Below are 17,500 nucleotides of genomic sequence, written 5' to 3'. Positions count from 1 at the left end.
TGTTAACATGCTGGCTGCATTAAGGAACGATGGTCTATATTTACAGCTGTGCGAAAGTAGACAGCTGAATTTAGGAGGATAAGAGTTAATCCTGAAGATGATCCAAGGTTCCGACGTCCTGCAGCTGTCAGCGCCAAAGAAGGCATTGACGGTGTTCCCCACAAGATGATGGATGACTAAAGATTGACTATGAATCAGATATGCAATGCTCTTACCATATTCGGTGAGAAAGTTGAGAATGTTCTGCACAATGAACATGGCATGGCGAACGTTTCTGCTCGATGAGCGCCACGTATTCTAACACCAGATCGAAACCGTACCAGGCTAATCACATCACAGGGAAACTCTGTCATTGTCTGAGACAAACCCTCGTGAATCTTTCACGGTTTTTTTACAAATAAACATACATACATACTTACGCAGACACACACACATACATACATACTTACATATACACACATATATATAAATACATATATATACATGAAAGTTACGACATTTCAGATACGAATATGCTTATGCAAATGATGCGATCGTAGGCACAAAGACAGGTGATGGGTGCATATGCACATTTTCGGAGTTATTTCTCCTTCTTCAGCACCATATCCAAGCCATTAGCCATCAATGAACACATTACTTAACTATGCCATACATATACTTTCTATATATGTTATACATAACATCCATATATACATATAATGTATAACATTGCAACACACATATTACATACATCATACATACATCATGCATACACACAAACACACACATATGCACTCACATATATGTATGCATATGTATATGTATATGTATGTATGTATGTATGTATATATGTGTGTGTGAATGTATGTGTGTATTGTAAGTATAAATATGAGACCATATATCTATATATTATATATAATACGTACGTGTATATGCATATCTGCGTATGTGTGGGCATGTATACAGACATTCACACACACAGAAACACACACACACATATATAATATATACATATATATATACACACGTCTATATATATATATACATATATCTTTATATATACACACATATATATAAGCATAAACACACACACACACACACACACACACACACACACACACATACACTCGTTTGGACTATAAAAGAGAATCTATGAGTATGAGTACGGCGACACTCAAAAAATGGTTTAGTGAGACTAGTTGCAAGAAGAAAGCAGTAAGCCACTGTGTCATTGCTATCTCCTCCTCCACTTTAAGCATCTCTCGTTTCCAATACCATTGCCTTCTTATTGTGAATAGACCTAAATGAACGTAGACGCACACTGAACTGACTTGTCTTTCATTGTCCTACATATGTATACATACATACATACATACATACATACATACATACATACATACATACATACATACATACATAATATATATATATATATATGAATACACATATTGTTATATATATCTATGCACATACACATATATGTGTGTGTACGTACATATGCGTATATATGCAAATTCATATATATTCGTCTATGCGTTTGTGTATGAATGCATATGCATATATCTATGTATATATATATATAACATATATATATATACATATATATATATTCATATATCCATGTATATACATATATATATGAATATAGATATACATATATATATATGTATATATACATACAAACATAAATATACATACATATATGTGTGTATGTGTGTATGTATGTATGCTTACTCATATGTTTGTAATCACGTGTCTGTGTATCAGTATACCTATATATATATATATATATATATATGTATGCTAAAATATATATTGATAAAGGCATATATACTTATATACATGCATATGTATGTATATATATGTATATACGTACATACACAAATACATATATATATATATGTGTATTTGTGTATATGCGTATATACATATAATATATGCATATATATATATATATGTGTGTATATATATATATATATATAATATATATATATATATGAATATATGCATATATATATATTTATATATATATATATATGAATATATGCATATATATATATAATATATATATATATATATATATATATATATATATATATATATGCATATATATTGTTTACGTGTAAGTAGACTTCTATTTCACTATTATCTCCTCTTATACTGTTGCTATCTTTTATCGTCCGACATTCGTTTGTGTATTTTATGTTCTAACTTTCATTAAGTTACTTTTACTCATTTTTTTCCTCTAACTTTGAATACATTTTTGTATTGTTTTATTTTTTCGGGGTTCTAGGTGTTACATTTTTTTTCTTCCATTTTGTAATACATTCTTGGTCTCCCTCTTTTAGCCAATGAAGCTGAAATATATAACGCCAGCCATTTGTATGCGTTTGTTTGCGAGTTCATGTGAGTGTGTGTATTTACGTATGCGTGAGTGCCTGGTAAGACGCTTCCTTCTCAACCGCACGGCTCCTGATAAAGTCCCTCTATAGTGCCTTGCATAGGTCTTTTCTACCATAGCCCCGAGCCGACGAAACCCTTGTTGTGAGTGGATATATGGGAGACGGAAATTGAAAGGAGTGCACAAAGGAATGCGCCCACACAAAAATGCGTGCGAGCAAAGAAATTTGCGCATAAAAAATGTGCACACCCAGAAATGCTTATACAGAGAGATGAGTACACACAGAACTTTGCGCACTCTTAAAGACGTGCACATATAAATGCGTGGACACAAAAATGCGCACTCACGAATAATGTGCGCACACAAAATGTGCCCACACAAAATGTGCGCACATAGAAATGCAAGCACAAAAAATGTGCGCAGATAGAAATGCTTGCATAGAGAAATGCTTGCGCAGAGAAATGAGCGTACACAGAAATGCAAGCGCAAAAATGTGCGCATATTTTTTTGGTGCGCATATAGAATTGCTCGCACACAGAAATGCTTGCACGGAGAAATGAGCGCACACAGAAATGCAAGCACAAAAAATGTGTGCATATTTTGTGCGCAGATAGAATTGCTCGCACACAGAAATGCTTGCACAGAGAAATGAGCGCACACAGAAATGCAAGCACAAAAAATGTGCGCAGATAGAATTGCTCGCACACAGAAATGCTTGCACAGAGAAATGAGCGCACACAGAAATGCAAGCACAAAAAATGTGCGTAGATAGAATTGCGCTCACATATAATCACAGGCTGTAATAAATGTATGCAAACAGATATGCGCACACACAAAATTGTGCGCACACAGAAATTTGCGCACAAAAAATGTACGCACACAGAAATGCATGCACACAGAAATGCATGCACAGGAAATGAGCGCACACATAATGGCGCAGTCAGTAAGAAATGTGCGCACAAAGCAATGCGCGCTCACAGAAATGCGCCCACACAAAAATGCGAGTACACAAAGAAATATGCACAGAAAAAATGTGCGCACAAACAGAAATGCTTCTACAGAGAAATAAGCTCACACAGAACAGTGCGCACTCTCAATACGTGCACATAGAAATACGCGAACACAAAAATTCGCGCTCACGAAAATGTGCGCACAGAAAAATGCGCCCACGCAAAATGTGCGCACACAGAAATTCGCGCACAAAGAATTGCGCGCACTCTGAAATTCGCACACAGAAATGTGCGCACAGAGAAATGTGTGCACACATTATTGCGCGCACACAACAATGTGCGCACACGAATAGGCGCTAACGCATATTTGTGCGCACACAAAATACGCACACAATAAAATGCGCGCACATAAAAATACGCGAATACGCACACGGAAACGCACGCAGAAAGAATTGTGCGCACACAGAATAGCATGCACACAATATTGCGCGCACAGAAAAAAGTGCACAGAAGAAAATGTGCGCACTAAATATTGCGCACACATTAAAATTCGCGCAGGAAGAAATGTGTGCACACAGATATGCCCGTGCACACAGGAATGAGCTCACAGAAAATGCGTACACAGAAAAATGCGATCACACAAAAATGCACGCACACAAAAACATGCTCACAAAGTAATGTCCGCACTCAGAAATGGGTGTGCACAAATATCCGCGCACATGGAAATGCGTTCACAGAGAAATACCTATTTCTTTACTACCCACAAGGGGCTAAACACAGAGGTGACAAACAAGGACAGACAAACGGATTAAGTCGATTACATCGACCCCAGTGCGTAAATGGTACTTAATTTATCGACCCCGAAAGGATGAAAGGCAAAGTCGACCTCGGCGGAATTTGAACTCAGAACATAATGGCAGACGAAATACGGCTACGCATTTCGCCCGGTGTGCTAACGGTTCTGCCAGCTCGCCGCACAGAGAACTTCGCAAAGAGAAACGTGCGTACAGTAAATTATGAGCACAGTGAAATATGCACCGAAGCATCACGGACGCAAACAGAAAGAAATGTACACACACAGAAATGCCGCACACAGAATGCGCCAACCGAGAAATGCGTGGATACACACATTCACGATTACACATACTTTTTCGCACACACACCCACGCATAGACATTTCTGTGTGATATTTGTGTAGTGCGCGAATTTTTCTCTGTGGGATTTCTCTGTGAAAGCAATTTTTTGTGCGATCATTTCTTTGCCCACTCATTTGTGTGTGCGCGCAATTCTATGTGCGCACATTTTCTTTGGGCTCGCAAAGAAAAACTTGTGTGCGCATAAAGTTGCGCAATCACTTCCGCGTGCAAGTACATCCGCGTTAATATACATCCGCGGGCATACATTAATTCGTGGACACCGAAATGCAAGAACACATAATTGCAAGTACAGAAAGATGAGCGCACAGACAAATGCGCACACTGAACTGCGCGTACACAGAAATATCGTGCACACAGAATTACGCGCACAGTGAAATGATATCACACACACAACCAATCATGCGCATTCTCGGTTAGACATATATGTTCGCAAATAGACCCACAAATACACACATCCGCGCACCCAAATCACGTACACATACATTTGCGTACAAAACACCTACGCAGGCACAGAATTGATCCTAAAAAGAATAGGCCTACATAAACATGCACACACATTACAACCAGAAACATATCCGCGTGCACACAAAACGTGCGCACACAGAATTGCGCGCACAAAGATATGTGGGCACAAAGAAGTGTGTGTACATAAAATTGCGCGCACACAGAAACGCGTGCACAGAGAAATGAGCACACACAAAAAAGCGCGTAATCTGAAATGTGCGCACATAGAAATGCCCGCACACAATACGTGCACAGAAATGCGCGTGCACAGAAATGCGCACGTATAACCGTGGGCTGTAAGAAATGTGCGCACACTGAAATGCGCGTACCCAAATATGTGCATATATAGAAATGCGCGCACACAGAAATATGTGCATAAACAGAAATGCACGCGCAAAGAAATGTGCGCGCCAAAACATGTGTGCACATAGAATTGCGCGCACGCAGAATTCCGTGCACTGTGAATTTAGCGCACAGAAAACTGCGCGCACTCTGAATTGCGGTTACATATAATTGCGGGCTGTAAAAAAGGTGCATACAGAAATACGCACCCGAAAAAATGTGCGCACACAGAAATCCGCGCACTCTAAAATGCTTGCACGGAGAAATGAGCGCACACAGAACAGGGCACACACTGAAATCAGCGCACCTATGTGTAAAACAGAGTGTAAAACTGAGCGCAAACAGAAATACGCGCACACAAAAAATGAGCGCAAACAAAAATGCGCCCACAGAAAATGTGCGCACAAAGAAATATGCGCACAAAAAAATGTGCGCAAAAAAATTGTGCTCACATAGAATTGCGCGCATACAGAAATACTTGCACAGAGAAATGAGCGCACACACACAGAATTGACCACACACAGAATGACTGTACAGAGAAACTTGCGCACACATAAATGCACGAACTCTGAATTGCACGCATATATAATCGCGGGCTGTAAGAAATGTGCGCACACAGAAGTGCGCCTACACAAAATTTGCGCACACAGAAATGTGCTTACCCAAAAATGTGCGCACATAGAACTGCGAGCACTGAATTGCGCTCACATATAATCGCGGGCTTTAAGAAATTTGTACCCACAGAAACACGCGCACACAGAAATGTTCGCACGTAAAATTGCACGTACACAGAAATGCATGCACAGAGAAATGAGCGCACACAGAACTGCGCACACTCTGAAATACGCGCACATAGAATCGCGCGGTGTAAAACCTGAGCGCACGCACAAATGTGCATACGCAAAAAATGTGCACACACACACGTCCAAGCACACACACAAGTGCGCATAGAAACAGGCCGCACACAGCTGCACGGACACTCACATGGGTGCACGCAGAAACATTTGCACATACACATCTACGCACAGATATCTGCTGTCACACACGTCCGTGCACACACACACACACACATACACACGCACGCACATCTGCGCGGACACCCGCCCCGCGCATACACACATTCACGCACACACATAAGCGCACACGTACATCTGCGCACAAAACACCCGCACACACACAGATGTGTGTACACACGCATGATCGCACGCAGAAATGCGCGCACAAATAAATTCCTGCACACACATGAACACACACATCCATGCGCCCACATGCGCGTACACACATTTGCGCTCACACATCAATGCGCAGACACACAAACTGGTGCGCACATACATCTGCACAGACACACACTTACGCACACACACACATTTGCGTACACACATCCGCGCATATATCCGTGCACACATACATCCGCGCACAAATCATCCGTGCACCCAGATATCCTCCCACATTCTCATGTACACACACACGCATGGCGCACACACACATCCATGCACATACACATACGCGCACACAGATGCGCACACACACGTGTGCGTGTATTACATGCGAACACAGAAATGCTCTTACACAAAAATAAGCAAAGAAATGCGTTCGCATACACACATGGACACACAAACACACATCTACGGGCACACACATGCACACAGACATCCGCGCACACACACATTCGTACACACGCAAGCAACCACACACACATCCGCGCACACGTACATGCGTACGCACACACACATGCGGGCACACAAACATGCGCGCAAACATAAATACGCGCGCACACACACCTATACGAGCACACACACACATCCGCCTACACACACACATACTCGCACACACACCCGTGCACAAACATATTCGCGCACACACAAATTTAACCACACTAGGACCAGTTGTCATGCGGTAGTTTAGGAGAAACACACACATGAAGACACACATACACACACATATGACGCGCTTCTTTCAGTTTCCGTCTAGCAAATCCATGTGCAAGGATTTCGTCGACCCTACGCAATATTAGAAAGCACTTGCTCAAGGTGTCACGCAGAGGTATTGAACCTGCAGCAATGTGCTTAGGAAGCAAGCTTCTTAACACAGAGCCACGCCTATGTCGGTGTATAAACGTCGAACTTTTACGGTTTTTAGTAAAAGAAAGTTGGATATAACGAAACAAATTGACGATAAACGGACAAATCTTTAATGTCATCAAAGATCGCAAGACATTTGTCAGCACTAGTATTCTTCGACAACTTGAGAATCCGGCAATATTATTTCCGCAGTTTACTGCCGGTTAGTGAAGGTACGGTGCCGCTCGAGTTTATTATGCACCGAAATATCTACTTCCATATATACATCGTGAAAAAATTTCGTAGAAAAGAATGACTATGGACAAGTACCTACAGCTTAGGTGACTGCTAGTTTCAAGCTGCTATTAGATTCAGTAATGATTCTCTATGCCCTGAGTTCAGTTATAGATAACTGTAGGACATCTAGATCAGTCTTGAAAGAGGGTTCTTTAAAATAAGGAGTTGTAATCCAATATAAGGGTACCCCCGGCATACATGTCATCTTGTACAGATGTAACATTTAATATCGACATATATAGTAACCAACATACACGTATGCATCCATTAATTCACTCATTAATTAATATACATCATATAAAAATCTAATGCAAAAATACGCACGCGCGTGCGCACACACTACGCATATATACGGAGATTCTTACTAATACGTATATATATATATATATATATATATATATATATATATATATATATATATATATATATATATATATATATATATATGTATATATACACAGATTCGTAATTACACATATATATACATACATATATATAGAGAGAGACCCACATACATATATATATACACATACACACTTATATACATATAGAAATACCTATACACATACATATACTTGTAGACACAAATAACGCATGAATTTACAATCCCTAACAGACGCGCGCACAACGCACGCACGTGCATATGGATATATCTACAAACATATGTGCGAACAAGTGTATGAGAAAACACGTTCAATCACATACGCATATATGTATGAAATAAATATTAGTTCACACACTCTAGAAACAACACGCGTGCGCGCACCACTACACACGTACTGACATACGCACAGACATATATTCATCCGTAATATAATATACATAATTATTTTCACATATGCAAAATTAGAGACACCCTTGCATGCACGAATACAAGATTTATCGGACTTACATAGCATACACATATGTATGTACAAAACCTAAGTGCATACATACATTCTGGTGTACATAGACACTGAATCACACACTTACATATATGTACACGAGTAGGTGCTTGCTACCCGTATGTTGTCACGATGTTATACACGCGTATTAACACGTGCATGCGCGTACACAAAAATGCAAGTATGAAAACTTACGCAAAACAAACATGTACGTAAACGCCGCATATTCTTTCGTTGGTATTCACATGTAAATCACATACATGCATGCAGGCATACATACTAATGTATATATATATACATGCATATACATATTTATATATATATATGTATATATTTATATATATATATATATGTATGTATATATATGCACACATATATATATATATGCATATATATATACACACACACACACATATATATACATATATATATATATATATACACAAACATATAGTCAAATTTAGATAAAATTGTATATGGAGATATATATATATATATATATATATATATATATATATATATATATGTAAATATACATATCCTTGAAAATGTACATATCAATGTATGTATGTATATATATATATACTTTTAGACTCATATGTACATACGTATATGTGTGTGTGTGTATGTAAACACATACTCTTATACACACATGTATGGAAACACACACGATTAGATATATTTTATGTGTGGAGGTGTGTATACATACATGCATACATATGTATACCATTATATATATATATGTACACGCACACACACACATATATGTACATATATATATGTATGTGTGTGTGTGTGTGTGTGTGAACATCAATATATTTACATACGTAGCTATAAGTAAGCCAAAGTACACACATAATACTAAAAGCATATACACACATGCCTATAAACAAGCGCACACAGTTACTCCCATACACAGGCATTCACGCAAAACACACATTCACACTCACACACCCAACACACAGACAAACACGCGCACACGCACTCACACTCTCACTCACCGATATATATATATATATACACACATGTATACATCAAGTAGCCGGTCTTTATATTTCGGTAGAGAATAAATGACTAATTATCTACATTCAAGAAAGTTAATATAAAATCTGTCCTACTCCGTCTCATGAACCGCGCGGATTTCTGCGTACAACTTCATGATATGGCTATATATATATTATATATATATTATATATATATATATGAGTGTGTGTCTGTAATATGCATGTATGTATTTAGATATATATTTAGAGTGAGCGAGAGAGAGGGGGTGATGGAGGAGATTATGTATGTTTAAATATGTATATATTAATCCGCAGAAGAGACACTATTTACATATATTTTAATAAATGGATAGATTTTTCTCTATCCATAAGAATATCGACATCTATATCTGTAGCTGTATCCCTCTACCCTTCCTCTTTCTCACCCTCTCATTTTCCATATATATACACATATGTGCATATATATACATGCATATATATATATATATATATATATATATATAATATATATATGTATATATATGTATATATATATATGTATGTATATATAGGTACGTATATATGCATGTATATATATATATATATGTGTACGCATAAATATATATGTATATATATATATATTCAAGCATACGTTATACATGCTTGCTATACAGACACAGATTGCGCGCGCGTACACACATGCATACACACATATAAACCAATGCACAATTATATACATATATAAAGATTTACACATTCATATGCATATATATGCTGATATATAGGCACATTAAATATACATTATGCATACAATAATTCTATATAAATATGGCTAATTTTCAATACTTGCCCACACATACGTGAAAGATGTGTCTGTCTGTCTGTCTGTCTGTCTGTCTTTATATATCACTATTTATATACGTCTGTATGTATGTATGTATATATGTATGTATCATCTATCGTCTATCAATCTGACTGTCTGTCGAACTATCATGCTATGCGAGTGTGTGTGTGTGTGTGTGTGTGTGTGTGTAAGAGACAGAGTGTGTGTGTATGAGAGAGAGAGTGAGTATGTAAGTGTATACATTTCTGAATGCATACACGCACATTTACATACGTATACACGTGTCTTATTTTATAAACGGAAGAACAAGTACTCAATACATATTTTAATGTATAAAATGATTAGGAACATTTTTATTCCGTTAATATTTTCTCCGTTATCAATCTGATTTACTACAGATGAAATATAATAAAATCATTAAATAAGTAAATAATTAATTAAAACATTAATTATTTCCAGTAGATCGTGGGAAATGCTCCTTTCGTTGGTTAACCGAAGTTACCTCGAATTAGAATGCCTAAGTTACTTGAAAAAATACATCTATCCTCCATTGAACTCATCTATCCACCATCTCGGAACTTTCAAGTAATTCCTCCCCATGAAGCAATTTCTTCCCGTCCTCTAAACTGTCCAAGAACCCTCCTCGGAACTTTTCAGGAAGTGATACATCCCCCTCCTTGGAACTTTCCAGGAAGCCTCTGAAATTTCCAGGAAGTTATTCATCCCTCTCCTTGGAAATTTCCAGTAAGCAATTCCTATAACTCCTTGGGACTTTCTAGGAAGTAATCCTTATGAGGAACACTCATCGGCTCTATCTAGGAAGCGATTCTCCCCCTCCTAGGAACTTTCCAGGAAGTCTCGGAATTATCCACAAAGTAATTACTCCCCTTCCTCGGAACTTTCCAGGAAGTAAAACTCCTCCACGGAATTTTCCTGGAACTCACCTCGGAACATTCCAAGAAGTGTCGGAACTTTGCAGGGAGTAATCACCCCTCAGAAATTTCCAGGAAGTAATCCCACCTCGGAACTTTCCAGGAAGTAGTTCCTCCATCCCTCGAAACTTTCCAGGAACTCTCCTCGCAAATTTCCAGGAATCCCTCCCCTCCTTGGAACTGTTCAGGAAGTAATTCCCCTACCTCGGAACTTTCCAAGAATTTTCGGAACTTTTCAGGAAGTAATTCCTCCCTCTCCTCGGAACTTTCCAGGAAGTAATTCATCCCGTACTTGGATCTTTCCAGAAATAATTCCCCTCCTTCTCGGAACATTTCAGGAATTAATTCTTCCCCTTCTTTGGAACCTTCCAGGAAGTAATTCCTCCCTTCTTTGCAAATTTCCAGGAAGTAAATCCTCCCCCTGCTTGGAACTTTCCAGGAAATAATTCCTTCCCTTCTTGGAATTCTCTAGGAGGTTTCAGAATTTTCCAGGAAGTAATTTCTCCCATTCCTCCCCCGCAATGCAAATACCATTAGAAATGATATCCAGGCTACAGTGAAGGTAATTCACACGATTTGCTTAAGAAGTGACAATGAGCTAAATGAACTAAATGAATATTAAGTGAAGCTTAGTAAGAAGGTGATTTAGTAAGTGAAGCTTAGTAAGAAGGTGATTTAGTAAGTGAAGCTTAGTAAGAAGGTGATTTAGTAAGCGGAGACTCATCTCAACGAGAGGAAGGCCCTGAACTGGCATTCTCTCCTGATGACCCCATAAGCCTGATAGCGTCTGGTATCCGGGGCTTTTAACTGGTAGTAGCTGCATCAGCAACAACACATACACATACACACACATACACACAAACACACACGTATGTATATATGTATATATCATGCTTATTATTTATGCACTCTTGCACTATCACCACTTTCCTCTTTTCATTTTACCAATAATATTTCGAATTATATTTTATCACCAGTATTATATGTGTCAATATAGTATATCGATATATCAATATATTTTACCAATATGTCTTTTCAATATTTCTTTCTTCACCTAGGTTTCATCAATTCAACCTATCTTTACAATTTATCGATCTTTGCCGATCGTACAATTTAAGGATTTTAGTAAATTCTTCATAATATCGGCTTTGGTACTTATTTTCCACTAGCACAATATTTTATTGATCTCTGTCTTTTAAATCACTTTGTTGACTTATGACAGAAAGGTATACAATCTAGACAAAACGGTTTGCACCGGTGTTCACAGAAACATTTGTATGTATTTATATATGTTTATATATGTAGGCGTGGCTGTGTGATGAGAAGCTTGCTTCCCAACAACATGGTTCCGGATTCAGGCCCTCTGCGTGGCACCTTAGGCAAGCCTCGAGCCTTGTGACTGGATTAGGTAGACAGAAATCGAGAGAAGCTCGTCGTATATATATATATATATATTCAATAATGAAAAAATTAAATTATACCATTTAGAAAAATTACATATTATAGAACGATAACATATAAGATAAAATATATACTAGTGATTAAGTAATGTGAAAAATAATAAATAAAACGTATATATTTTTCTAATTTATATATATATATTACATTTTCTGAAATTTGATTTAGTATTTCTAAATTGAATTTTTCCCTGTAAGTTTGGAAAAATATTCCCTCATATTATATATATATATATGTATATATATATGGATATATATTTATGTGTGAGTGTCTTTGCGTTTGCGTTTGTCCTTCCCACCATCGCTTGACAACCGATGCTGGTGTGTTTATGGTCCCGAAACTTAGCGGTTCGCGGTCGATTTCTTCGAACTAAAGGCGGTGCTCCAGCATGGCTAGAGTCAATTGACTGAAATGTGTAAAATAATATATAAAAGAATATAAAAACCTTACCATCAAATTAATAATAGAGAAGCGAAAATAAAGCTCTGGAAACAGCAACGTCACCATAACATACATGGAAACCATATATATATACACATGCACACTCATATGTACATACATACTTACATACATACATACGGTGTTGCATTCCCAGTGTTCAACTGAAACCTTTTTTATCAACCCCGAAAGGATAAAAGGCAAAGTGAACCTCGGTAGAATTTGAACACAGAACGTAAATACAAACGATATGCCGCTAAGCATATTGTCTTGCGTGAAAACAATGCCATCATCTCGAAGAACAAGTCCAGAAATCTTGTGGGCAGGACATTCATTGACCTTAGTACACGACTTATACAATATTTTATCGATCGGTGAAGAATAAAAGGCAAAGGTGATCTGAGCGAGCTTTGAACTAAGAACGTAAAGACCAGGCAAATCGTAGTAACAGCAGTACCAAAGCTTACTAATTCACCCAACCCTTACCCTGTAAACAAGAAAAAAACAAAGAAAAAAAAAGAGAGAAAAAAATGAATGCGAAAATAAATGATAAAAGCACAAATATAACATCTGAAAGTAAAAAAAAAAAGATATATATAAAAAAAACTACGCCAACTACACTTTGTAATGCGTTTTTTTTTTGTTACGCTGAAAAGGCTGGTATCATTAATACCATAAATTACGGTGGCAACAATAACTACTACTACTACTAAACTACTACTACTACTACTACTACTACTACTACTACTACTACTACTACTACTACTACTACTACTACTATCGCTGCTGCTGCTGCTGCTATTACTACTACTACTACTACTACTACTACTACTACTACTACTGCTGCTACTACTACTAGAAAGTCGGCTGTTAATGTTGCACAGCCTAAGCAACAACATTAAGAGTTGACGTTAATAGTGATGGTAATGACGACGACGATGACGACGGTGACGACGGCGACTACGGCGATGACGACGACGATGATGATGATGATGATGATGGTGATGATTATGATGGTGATGATACTATTATGAGAATAATATAACAATGCTATAGTATGAAAAAATAATAAATATTGTTGAATATATGGAGTGAATAATGATGATAATAAGAATGATAATAATAATAATAATAATAATAATAATAATAATAATAATAATAATAATAATAATAATAATAATGATGATGATGATCATCATAATAATAATAATAATGATAATAATAACAATGATAATAATAACAATAACAACAACAATAATAATAGTAATAGTAATAATAATAAAATAATAATAATAGTATTAATAATAATAATAATAATAATAATAATATAATAATAATAATAATAATAATAATAATAATAATAATAAGAAGAAGAAGAAGAAGAAGAAGAAGAAGAAGAAGAAGAAGACGAAGAAGAAGAAGAACAATAACTACAACAACAACGACGACAACAACAACAACAACAAAAATAACAACAACAGCACAGCAGCAACAAGAAGAAGAACAAGAACAAGAACAACAATAATAGTGTTCTGCCGGTATTGTGTTTCGTGGCGGCAGCAAAGAAAGCAGGAATAATCTGCCATTCTTGACCACAACAAAGAATACACAATCAGTGTGTTTTCTGGAGAATACAATGCTTTGAAAAGGGGCATAGACTTGACGTGGGGATGGCGGAGGTGATGATGGCGGAGATGTCGGTCGTGACGGATGTGGTAGAGATGCTGTTGGTGACGGCAGTGTTGTTGTTGATGTTGATGATGATGATGATGATGATGATGATGATGATGATGATATTACTGGTGATTCTGATGTCAATAATGGTGGAACGATATAAAGGTATTGTTGCTGCTGCTGCTGTTGTTGACGATGATGATGGTGAATGTGATGACGAAGAGAAGGAAGAGCAGGAAGGGGAAAGAAGATGATGGCGATGGCAAGGGGGGGGATGATGATGAAATTTGATAAAAAAAAAATAACGGATGGTCAAAGAGAATTCATAAGGCTACAATTGAAATTGTGTGTGATAGAGAAAGAGGAAATATATATTGGACGAATGAACACACACACACACACACACACACACACTCACATACACAAACACACACACACACAAACAAAGGACACACACTCACATACATGTAGATACAGATATAGGTATAGGTACATATATGTACATATAAATATGTGCACAAATGTATATATAATATGTATATTATATACATATACATTTACACAGACCCACACACGTACACCCGCATATATATATATATATGCATACTATTTGTGCATATACTTTCCTGCATATACATATATATATGTGTATGTTTATATATATATATATGTGTGTGTGAGTGTGTATAATACTAATACTACTACTACTGATAATAATATAATATATAATAATAATATAATAATAATAATAATAATAATATAATAATAATAATAATAATAATTTTAATAATAATAATATAATAATTATAATATAATAATAACAATAAGAGGTAACCAGCATTTGGAATCTAAAAACAGAAACAATTCCTATCATAGTAGGTGCATTAAGCATGATAAAAAAAATATTCAGACAAATACATAACAAAAACACCAGGACTTACAACACATATAACATCAGAAGATTGCACTACTAGGCACTGCACACATCCTACGCAGAACACTTCCATACAATAACCATCAGAGCATCACAACAAATCACAGCACATACCCAAGGCACACAGAGCTGCGCTCGGTAGTGAAGTGAAAGCACGATATAAAAAATATACTACTGAATAATAATATAATAATAATAATATAATAATAATAATAATAATAATAATAATAATAATAATAATAATAATAATAATGATAATAATAATAATAATAATATAATAATAATAATAATAATAATAATAATAATAATAATAATAATAACGATAATAATAATAATAATAATAACAACAACAAGAGAACTCCGTGAGCGCAAACCTCCGCCAAGGCAACGCCAACGTCCTCTCAACGATTAGACAGATATGAATTTTAAAATGAGAATATCTGAAATAAACTCGACTGCTCTTGCATATGAGAATACTAAAAATGAACCCGACCGCTCTCAAAAATTCAGTAAAAAAAGAGGAAAAATAATCCAGAATCCTTGTCTGGTACCTGACTGATCCCAATGGTAGTCATGGAATGTGAAGATGGGTGTACGGGCCGTGTTTGTAATGCTGTGTGTGTGTCATCTGCAGTAGGAACAGTGACAGTTTTCTCTATGAAGGCTTATTTTTTAGTCTATCCACTGATGTGGTGTCTTTACGACCATTAAGATCTATAGTGAAAAATTTATCCGTGCGTGAAAGAAAACGAAAATGACCTGCATACGGTGTTGTTAACGGAGGTTTAACAACATCTTTGCACGCAAAAACATGAGTCCAAGATGTAAAAGCTTCTTTCAAAGCAGAGCTTGAAATGCAATTGTCAAGTAGGTAAGAGGTTTTCAACAGGAGCGATATATTCAAAATTGGTAAAACTAAAAATTTTCGAGGATAAATTAAATTTATTATTGTTACTGAATATGTTAGTGCTATTGAATTTCTGAATGGTTTTGCTGCCGTTTGTTTATGCAGTTTGATGTCTTTATCCATCAGTTTCTACTAAGACAGAGACGCGGGTAAAATTAATAATAATAGAGAAGCGAAAATAAAGCTTTGGAAACAGCAACGTCACCATAACATACATGGAAACCATATATATATATATACACATGCACACTCATATGTACATACATACTTACATACATGCATATATATATATATATTTATATATATATATATACATACACGCACACAAACCTATTCCCACACACACACTATATATACATACATATATATATATATATATATATATATATATATATTATATATATTATTATATATATAATATATATCATATATATATATATAATATATATATATATATACATTACTTTATATAATTAGGGTTCAGCAAAAAATTTACTTTACCACACACCGAACTTTTAGAAATTTTAAATTCTGAATAGTGCTTGGTAAAAATTATTAATTCTAATTAATTAATTTTACCCTAATATATATATACCATATATTATATATTATATATATATATATATATATATTATTATATATATAATATAATAAATATATCTATATAGAATATATATATATATATATATATATATATATATATATATATATATGTAAGTATGTATATTTGTGTGTATACAGAGAAGCTCAGACAGA

This window comes from Octopus sinensis, linkage group LG19, assembly GCF_006345805.1.
Source record: "Octopus sinensis linkage group LG19, ASM634580v1, whole genome shotgun sequence".
In the NCBI taxonomy this organism is placed as follows: domain Eukaryota; kingdom Metazoa; phylum Mollusca; class Cephalopoda; order Octopoda; family Octopodidae; genus Octopus; species Octopus sinensis.
The sequence above is the reverse complement of the archived record's forward strand: the minus strand, read 5'-3'. Positions refer to the sequence as shown.